The 9,898-nt window shown below is 44.5% G+C and overlaps 1 pseudogene; it reads left to right on the top strand.

Moving 5' to 3' along the window:
* Positions 1 to 448: 448 nt before the first annotated feature.
* LOC105476496 (cleavage and polyadenylation specificity factor subunit 5-like) lies at positions 449 to 7,569 on the top strand (annotated as a pseudogene).
* The last annotated feature ends 2,329 nt before the right edge of the window (positions 7,570 to 9,898 follow it).

Genomic DNA, 9,898 nt, shown 5'->3' with positions numbered 1-9,898 from the left:
GATAGGGCCTTTCTTGGGGAGGTACTTAGGTTTAGATGAGGTCTTGAGGGTGGGGCCTTTATGATGTGATTAGTGTCCTTTTAAGAAGAAGAGGAGAGGCCGGGCGCGGTGGCTCACGCCTGTAATCCCAGCACTTTGGGAGGCCGAGGTGGGCGGATCACAAGGTCAGGAGATCGAGACCACGGTGAAACCCCGTCTCTACTAAAAATACAAAAAATTAGCCGGGCGCGGTTGTGGGCGCCAGTAGTCCCAGCTACTCGGGAGGCTGAGGCAGGAGAATGGCGTGAACCCGGGAGGCGGAGCTTGCAGTGAGCCGAGATCGCGCCACTGCACTCCAGCCTGGGCGACAGAGCGAGACTCCGTCTCAAAAAAAAAAAAAAAAAAAAAAAAAAAAGAAGAAGAGGAGAGACCAGAGCTCTCTTTCTCTGCTATGTGAAGATACAGCAAGATGCCTGTTGAGGGCCATCTGCAAGTCAGCAAGAAGGCCCTCACCAGGTAACTGAATTGGCCAGAACCATGATCTTGGACATCCCAGCTTCCAGAACTGTGAGAAATAAATTCCTGTTGTTTAAGTCCCCTGTGTGTTGTATTTTGTTTTGGCCACCTGAATTGACTAAGGCCTTGTTGCCCCTTCTTTTTTTACCTTGACTCCCAGATCTCTAGCCTGTCATAGTCACAAAAAGGAGAGGATTCCTTGTTGCTGCTTTGGTATTCTGGTTTCTAGGCAATTTTTTCCCCACTTGCTTCGAAGGAAACGGTATAAAGGTAAGAGTGCTGACTTCATAAAGAGAAAGTTAGCCGATGTCGTTCCAGATTCCAACTCTGCTATTTTTTGTGTGAGCTCAGCAAAGTCCTTTAATATCTAAAGCCTTTGGACAGGTAGTTTCATCTCTCTGAGGCTGCTTTCTCGTCTGCAACGTAAAGGGATTGAAAAACATGATCTAGAATGCTTTCAGGTGTAAAATGTTCTGATTTTGTTATTTTTATTTATCATTGTCATCATCATCATTATTATTATTATTTGAGATGGAGTCTCACTCTGTCACCAGGCTGCAGTGCAATGGTGCCATCTTGGCTCACTGCAACCTCCGCCTCTTGGGTTCAGGCAATTCTCCCACCTCAGCCTCTCAAGTAGCTGGGATTACAGACACACACCACCGTGCCTAGCTAATTTTTTTGTATTTTTTAGTACAGACAGGGTTTCGTCATGTTGGCCAGGCTGGTCTTGAACTCCTGACCTCAGGGGATCCACCCGCCTCTGCCCCCCAAACTGCTGGGATTACAGGTGTGAACCACTGCGCCCAGCCATGATTTTATTGTTTTTAATTGACATCCTGCGTTCCTCTTCTCTTGCTTTCAGTCTCTTAGCTACCTAACATCCCTCCTTATCAGCCACCAATTCATGTATTCAGTCTGTCTGTCTTCCTAAGTTCTGAGCATATATTTCATATTCTCAGGCACCCTAAAATACACAAAGGCTCCCTGGGAAAGGGAATTTTTGCTACAGAATCAGCTACAGCACAATATTGTCTTGGTAAGGTTTTTCTTTGGTGGTGGTTGTTTTTTGAGACTAACTTCTCAAAGACAGGGAATTTATTTCCGTGAATCTAGTCCATTTACACAGTGTAGGAGGTATTTATGGCTTGTTGGTCTATGTAACTTGAAGTCAAGCAGTCTGTTTTGTTTTGTTTTAGGTCTTTCCTTTATTCCACTATTTTTGGTGCACTGTGCACAGCCATGCTGTACTGTCTGCTGTGGAAACCCTACTAACCATTTGCCATTATTATTTTAGCTTGGCCCCACCAGCGGTGGGAAGGTAAAGAAAAGCATATCATTCTAGGTTCTTCCCCAACTCATACTTCAAACCCCACTCTGGAAGAGATGTAATTAATCACCTCCCCTTAGGTCTGTCAGATACTCTGAATAGGTAATCTTGTAGCTGCATCTCTGAAGCTGTGAAACAGAGGCTTTAGCTGTATACATATTCAGCTCTCACCCTCCAAGTCAACAGAGTAAGAAGTAAACACACAGTTGCTGAAAATAACTTAGCTCATGAGACCAGCTCCAAAATGCGATTGCAAATGACAACCCTTGAGGTCTATCAACAAGGGATAGACAAGAAATAAGCACACATGACTACTGCCACTGAACCAGCTGGGCTGTTTATAACCATGAGGGATTCTTCAGGGACTCCAGGTTAGGACTGCAGGTTTTTTCAGGAATAAGTGGGATCAGCTGTATGGGCTATTTAAGGTATTGGAAATGGGCTGGGCACAGTGGCTCACGCCCGTAATCCCAGCATTTTGGGAGGCCAGCGTCGGGGTGGTGGGATGAAGTGGGGGTGGGGGGAGTGTGGATCACCTGAGGTCAGGAGTTCGAGACCGCCTGACCAACATGGCAAAACCCCCATCTCTACTAAAGATACAAAAAAATTAGCTGGGTGTGGTAGTACGCTCCTATAGTTCCAGCGACTTGGGAGGCTGAGGCGGGAGAATCGCTTAAACCTGGGAGTCGGACATTGCAGTGAGCCAAGATTGTACCACTACACTCCAGCCTGGGTGACACAGTGAGGTTCTATCTCAAAAAATAAAAATAAAAATAAAATAAAATGTTGAATATGGAATGAGGCACGTATCTTTGAGTGCTCTTGCTCAGTAAAATTGCTAAATGGGGAGGAATTTTCTTTCTTTCTCCTGCAAAAGGCTCTTTCCTCGGACGGTTTCTAATACGCTCCTCCATCCCTGTATTCTGTGCCCTTTAAATGAAACAGGTTCTACATGTCAGAAAGTAGTGCAGATTTTAATTCTTCTCACTGGCTTCCCTTGGTGCTAGGATGAAACACTTGATTATATATATACATATATGTTGCCTAGGTGGGAGTGTGGTGACTATTCACAGATGCTATCGTAGTGCACTGTGGCTTCAAGTGATCCGCCTGCCTCAGCATTTTGAGTAGCTGGGACTATAGGCGCACCACCATGCCTGGTTTTTGCTCCCACTTTATTGAACTCTCTTTAGCTGGGTCTCTATAGGGAAGGGAGAGAATTTCTTTTTTTTTTTTCTTTTTTGAGAGACTCTCACTCTGTCACCAGGCTGGAGTGCAGTGGCATGATCTCAGATCACTGCAACCTCTACCTCCTGTGTTCAAACGATTCTCCTACCTCAGTCTCCTGAGTAGCTGGGACTTACAGGCATGTGCCACCACACCTAGCTAATTTTTTTTTTTTTTTTTGTATTTTTAGTAGAGACGGGTTTCACCACATTGGCCAGGCTGGTCTTGAATTCCTGGCCTCAAGCAATTCACCTGCCTCAGTTTTTTAAATAAAAAATGTTAATACCTTTACTGAGATAGAATTCACATACCATAAAATTCATGCACTTAAGTGTACAATGTAATAGTTTTAGTATATTCCCAAACTGTGTAGTCATCACCATGATCTAAATTTCCAACATTTTCATCACCCTAAATGAAATGCTACATCCATTAGTAATCATTCCCATCCTCCCCTACCCTTCAATCCTTCTAGCCCTAGGCAAACGCTAATCTACTTTCTGTTTTTATAGATTTGCCTATTCTGGACATGTCATATAAATAAAATAATACAAAATATGACTTTTACATCTGGTTTCAGTCAATTATGGTAACATTTTTAAGGTTCGGCCACATTATAGGATCAGTATTCATTTCTTTTTTTTTTTTTTTTTTGAGACAGAGTCTCACTCTGTCGCCCAGGCTAGAGTGCAGTGGCACGATGTCAGCTCACTGCAAGCTCCACTGCCAGGGTTCAGGCAATTCTCCTGCCTCAGCCTCCCGAGTAGCTGGGATTACAGGTGTGCACCATCCCACCCGGCTAATTTTTGCATTTTTAGTAGAGACAGGGTTTCACCATGTTGGCCAGGCTGGTCTCCAACTCCTGACCTCAGGTGATCTGCCTGCCTCAGACCCCCAAAGTGTGGGATTGCAGGCATGAGCTACCGCACCCAGCCCGCAGCATTGATATTCATTTCTTTCTTTTTTTTTTTTTTAATTTCTTTTTTGGAGACAGAGTCTTGCTTTGTCACCCAGGCTGGAGTGCAGTGGCAGGACCTCTGCTTACTGCAACCTCTGCCTCCCAGGTTCAAGCAATTCTCCTGCCTCAGCCTCCCAAGTAGCTGGGACTACAGGCGCACGCCGCCAAATCCAGATAATTTTTTGTATTTTAATAGAGACAGGAATTCACCGTGTTGCCTAGGCTGGTTTCAAACTCTTGACCTCAGGTGATCCACCCGCCTTGGCCTCCCGAAGTGCTGGGATTACAGGCATGAGCCACGGTGCCAGGCCTTTTAAAATTTTTTTTGTTAGAGACAGTCTTACTTTGTTGTCCAGGTTGGCCTCATACTCCTGGCTTCAAGCAATCCTCCTGCCTTGGCCCCCCAAAATGCTAGGATTATAGGAGTAAGCCACCATACCTGGCCTTTGTTCTTCTTCTTCTTTTTTTAATCCTTGTTTTACCTTTTTTTTTTTTTTTAGATGGAGTTTCGCTCTTGTTGTCCAGACTGGAATGCAATAGTGTGATCCTGACTCACTGCAACCTCTGCCTCCCAGGTTCAAGCGATTCTCCTGCCTTAGGCTCCCAAGTAGGTGGGATTACAGGCATCCACCATCACACTAAGCTAATTTTTTGTTTAGTAGAGACAGAGTTTCACCAGGTTGGCCAGGCTAGTCTCGAACTCCTGACCTCAGGTGATCCGCCCACCTCGGCCTCCCAAAGTGCTGGGATTACAGGCGTGAGCCACCACGCCCCGCCGGCCTAATTTTTTTTTGTTTGTTTCTTTTTTAAAGATTGTTTGAGCTAGTGTGGGTCCTTTATGTTTTCATATGATTTTTAGAATCAAACTTGTCAATTTCTGCAAAAAAAGCCAATTAGATTTTTGCTAGGAATTGCATTGAATTTGTAGATCAATTTGAGGAGTACTGCCATATTAATATTATGTCTTTCAATCCATGAACACAGGGTGTTTTTCCATTTATTTACATCTTCTTTAATTTATTTAACAATGTTTTGTTCTGTTCAGTGGGCAAGTTTTTTTTTTTGTTGTTTTTGTTTTTTTGAGAGTCTGGCTCTTGTTATCCAGGCTGGAGTACAATGGTGTGATCACAGCTCACTGCAATCTCCACCTCCAGGTTCAAGTGATTTTCCCACCTCAGCTCCTGAGTAGCTGGGATTACAGGCACACGTCACCACGCCCAGCTAATTTTTTTTTTTTTTTAGTAGAGACGGGGTTTTGCCACATTGGCCAGGCTGGTCTTGAACTCCTGACCTCAGGTGATTCACTCGCCTCAGCCTCCCAAAGTGCTGGGATTACAGGCATGAGCCATCGTGCCCAGCCTAGTATACAAGTTTTATATGTCTTTTGTTAAATGTATATCTACATATTTTCTTTTTTATGTTATACATGGACTCGTTTTCTGTTTTTTTTTTTTTTTTTTTTTTTTTTTGAGATGGAGTCTTGCTCTGTCGCCAGGCTGGAGTGCAGTGGCACGATCTTGGCTCATGGGTTCAAGCAATTCTCCTGCCTCAACCTCCAGATTAGCTGGGACTACAGGTGCGCACCACCATGCCCAGATAATCTTTGTATTTTTAGTAGAGATGGGGTTTCACCATGTTGGCAAGGATGGTCTCCATCTCTTGACCTCATGATCCTCCCACCTCAGCCTCCCAAAGTGCTGGGATTACAGGCATGAGCCACTGCACCCAGCCGGACTTGTTTTCTTAATTTCATTCTCAGAATTTTCATTGCTGGCATATAGAAATTTTCATTGCTTGTATATAAAAACATAATTAATTTTCGTTATATTGGTCTTATAGCTTACAACTTTGCTGAACTTACTTATTAGTTCAAGTGGTCTTTTAGTGTATTCCTTAGGGTTTTTCACATATCAGATCACACAGGTTAAGGACGTGCATTGGTTGTGGCTGAGCGGGTTGCAGAAAACTGCTGCCTGCATGAAGAAAGTCTCCCCTGCCTTCCCTTTTCTGCTCATCACCAGCCCTGGAGCTCACCAGCATGTCTGTGGTACCTACCACCTAATCACTCACAGACCAGCTGACCACAGAGGGAGAGCCCAATCAGTTCAGCAATAAGTACATCCAGCAGACCAAGCCCCTCACCGTGGAGCACACCGTCAAATTGTATCCTATTATCAATTATACCTTTTTTTTTTTTTTTTTTTTTTTTTTTTTGAGACAGAGTCTTGTTCTGTTGCCCAGGCTGGAATGCAGTGGCACAATTTCAGTTCACTGCAACCTCTGTCTCTCGGGTTCAAGCGATTGTCCCGCCTCAGCCTCCCAGCTAGCTGGAACTACAGGTGTGTGCCACCACACCTGGCTAATTTTCGTATTTTAGTAGAGATGGGGTTTCGCCATGTTGACCAGGCAGGTCTTGAACTCCTGACCTCAAGTGACCTCCCCACCTCAGCCTCCCAAAGTGCTGGGATTACAGGCGTGAGTCACTGTGCCTGGCCATCAATTATACTTTTGGTACAAAAGAGCCCCTCCATGAAAAAGACAGCTCTGTCTCAGCCAGATTTCAGCAAATGAGGAAAGAATTGGATAAAATTTGAATGAGGAGTAACATAGAAGGGGATTCTGATTGTTTACAAGCACTGGCGTGGCTACTCTATGTATTACTGCTACAGCTGGGAGCAACTTTCTTCAAGTTGGTGAAGGCCAGGTGGCAGGTGAAGGCCCTTCAAGTTGGTGAAGGCCAGGCGGTAGGTGAAGGCCAGGTTGGTGAAGGCCCTGGTGGTAGGCCAGGCACTGTGGCTCACGTCTGTAATCCCAGCACTTTGGGAGGCCGGAGCAGGTGGATAGCTTGAGGTCAAGAGTTCGAGACCAGCCTGGCCAACATGGTGAAATCCCATCTCTAGTAAAAATATAAACTTATCTGGGTGTGGTGGCATGTTCCTGTAATCCCAGCTACTCAGGAGGCTGAGGCAGGAGAATCGCTTGAACCTGGGAGGCAGAGGTTGCAGTGGCAGAGACTGCACCACTGCACTCCCTGGGTGACAGAGCGAGACTTCGTCTCAAAAAAATATATACATATATGTGTGTGTGTGTGTGTGTATGTGTGTGTGTGTATATATATATATATTGCCTGATGGTGAACTTAACCCAGGAGAAGATGAAGTTGAAGGACTAAAATGCTTAATGACTGGGATACTGGGTCATCAAGATGGAGTTCTGAAAGATGCAAGACTGGGCCATTGATGACTGCATTGGTAACTGGTGGAGACCAAATTTTGAACCTCCTTAATATCCATATATTCCTGCATATATCACAAAGCCTAAGGAACATAAGAAGTTGTTTCTGGCTCAACTTCAAGAAAAAGCCTTGTTTGCAGTCTCTAAAAATTACAAGCTCATAGCTGCGCCATTGTTTGAATTGTGTAACAATGCACTAGGGTATGGACATGCCATTTGCAGTCTCCCTCAGCTGTTGAACAGTTTCAAGTTTATATACAACGGAATTCCTGTGCAGTGGAGAAGTAAAAGAAGCCATTTTCGTGAACACAGCTATACAGTGTAGAAGAATAAACGTGATAGAAAAGATGTTTGGGTTGGGCATGGTGACATGATTACACCTGTAATCCCAGCATTTTGGGAGTCTGGGGCAGGATAACTGCTTGAGCCCAGGAGTTCCAGACCAGCCTGGGCAACAAAGTGAGACTTTGTCTCTACACACACACACACACATATTAGCCAAGTGTGGTGGTATGCACCTGTGGTCCCAGTTATTCAGGAGGCTGAGGCAGGAGAATTGATTGAACCCAGGAGGTTAAGTTACAGTGAGCCATGTTCATGCCACTGCACTCTAGCCTGGGTGACAGAGAGAGATGGTGTCTCAAAGTAAGTTTTTTTGTTTTATTTCTTTCCTGATCTGTAAATTGCCACCTATTTTCTTTCTCTCTTTTTCCTTTTCTTTCCTTTTTTTTTTTTTTTTTTTTTTTTTTTGAGATGGAGTCTCATTCTGTCACCCAGTCTGGAGTGCAGTGGCAGGATCTCAGCTCACTGCAACCTCCACCTCCCAGGTTCAAACAATTCTCCTGCCTCAGCCTCCTGAGTAGATGGGACTACAGGCATCTGCCACCACACCCGGCCTGCCACCTATTTTCTACTGTTTAAATTGTAAAATTAATATAAAGAACTAGATAGTGGGGTAAATAAATATAATAATGCTTATTTACTTTTGGTTCTACTTATACTTTTTTGTATAATATTCAAGAAAATGGACTTCAATAACAACAGAAAGATCATACCATATATAAACAGAGATAGTTTAATTTTTACTTCCCAATTTGAATTTTTTTTTTTTTTGAGACAGGATCTCACTCTGTCCCTCAGACTGGAGTGCAAGCGTGTGATCTTGGCTCACTGCCACCTCTGCTTCCTGGGCTCAAGGGATCCTCCCACCTCAGTTTCCCAAGTAGCTGGAACAACAGGCACATGCCACCACACCTGACTAATTTTTTGTATTTTTGGTGGAGATGGGGTTTCGCCATGTTGCCCAGGCTGGTCTTCAACTCCTTGGCTCAAGCTATCTGCCCACCTTGGCCTCCCGAAGTGCTGGGATTACAGGCAAGAGCCACTGTGCCCGGCCAACTTTATCTATTTTTCTTGCCTAATTGCCCTTTCTAGAACCTCCAGGACCATGTTGAATAGAACTGGCAAGAGTGGGTAGACAGTTTTTTATTGTTGTTGTTGTTGTTGTTGTTTTTTGAGACAGAGTCTCACTCTGTCGCCCAGGCTGAAGTGCAGTGGCACAATCTCAACTCTCTGCAACCTCTGCCTCCTGGGTTGAAGTGATTCTCTGCCTCAGCCTCCCAAGTAGCTGGAATTATAGGCGCCTGCCCCCATGCCCGGCTAATTTTTGTATTTTTAGTAAAGATGGGGTTTTACCATATTGGCCAGGCTGGTTTTGAACTCCTGACCTTGTGATCCATCCACCTCAGCCTCCCGAAGTGCTGGGATTACAGGTGTGAGCCACCGTGCCCGGCCCAGACACTTTTTAAGAGGCCTGCACTCCAGCCTGGGCGACAAAGCGAGACTCCGTTTCAAAAAAAAAAAAAAAAAAAGGCTTTATTTTACCTAGACCTGTTAGAAAGGTCTAATAAATAATGGCAGACAAAAAAATAAAGCTTCCTACCTGTCTTGGGGACAGAAAGAGAGTCAACTACCCTTTTGGGGAAATCATTATTATTTTGAGATGGAGCGTCCCTCTGTCACCCAGGCTGGAGTGCAATGGCGCAATCTTGGCTCACCACAACCTCTGCTTCCTGAGTTAAAGCTATTCTCCTGTCTCAGCCTCCTGAGTAGCTTGGATTACAGACACGTGCCACTATGCTCAGCTAATTTTTTAGTTTTTAGTAGAGACGGGGTTTCACCATATTGGTGAGGCTGGTCTCTAACTCCTGACCTCAGGTGATCCACCTGCCTCAGGCTTCCAATGTGCTGGGATTACAGGTGTGAGCCACCTTGCCCAGACAGGGAAATTATTTTTAGCTTTTATGCAGCTTAAGGGTCATTTTTTTTTTTTTGAGACAGGTTTTTTTCAATATTAGGTTCATTGATGTACATGGCGTATGTCTTCTTTTAGGTTTTTCAGTGCCGTTTTGTATTCTTCTCCATAAAACTTTTACATTTATACAATTTTTTTTTTCAGGCACAATGTTACGTGCTGGATATAGAGTTGCGAACTAAACAGATATGGTTCCTGACTCTTTGGGGATTGCAGTCTAGTTAGACTGACAGCCATACACGAAATGCAAGTTTCACTTAAAAATGCTACAATAGGCCAGGCATGGTGGGCTCACGCCTGTAATCCCAGCACTTTGGGAGGCTAAGGCGGGCGGATCACC

This window comes from Macaca nemestrina, chromosome 12 (genome assembly GCF_043159975.1).
Source record: "Macaca nemestrina isolate mMacNem1 chromosome 12, mMacNem.hap1, whole genome shotgun sequence".
NCBI lineage: Eukaryota > Metazoa > Chordata > Mammalia > Primates > Cercopithecidae > Macaca > Macaca nemestrina.
The sequence above is the reverse complement of the archived record's forward strand: the minus strand, read 5'-3'. Positions and strand labels throughout refer to the sequence as shown.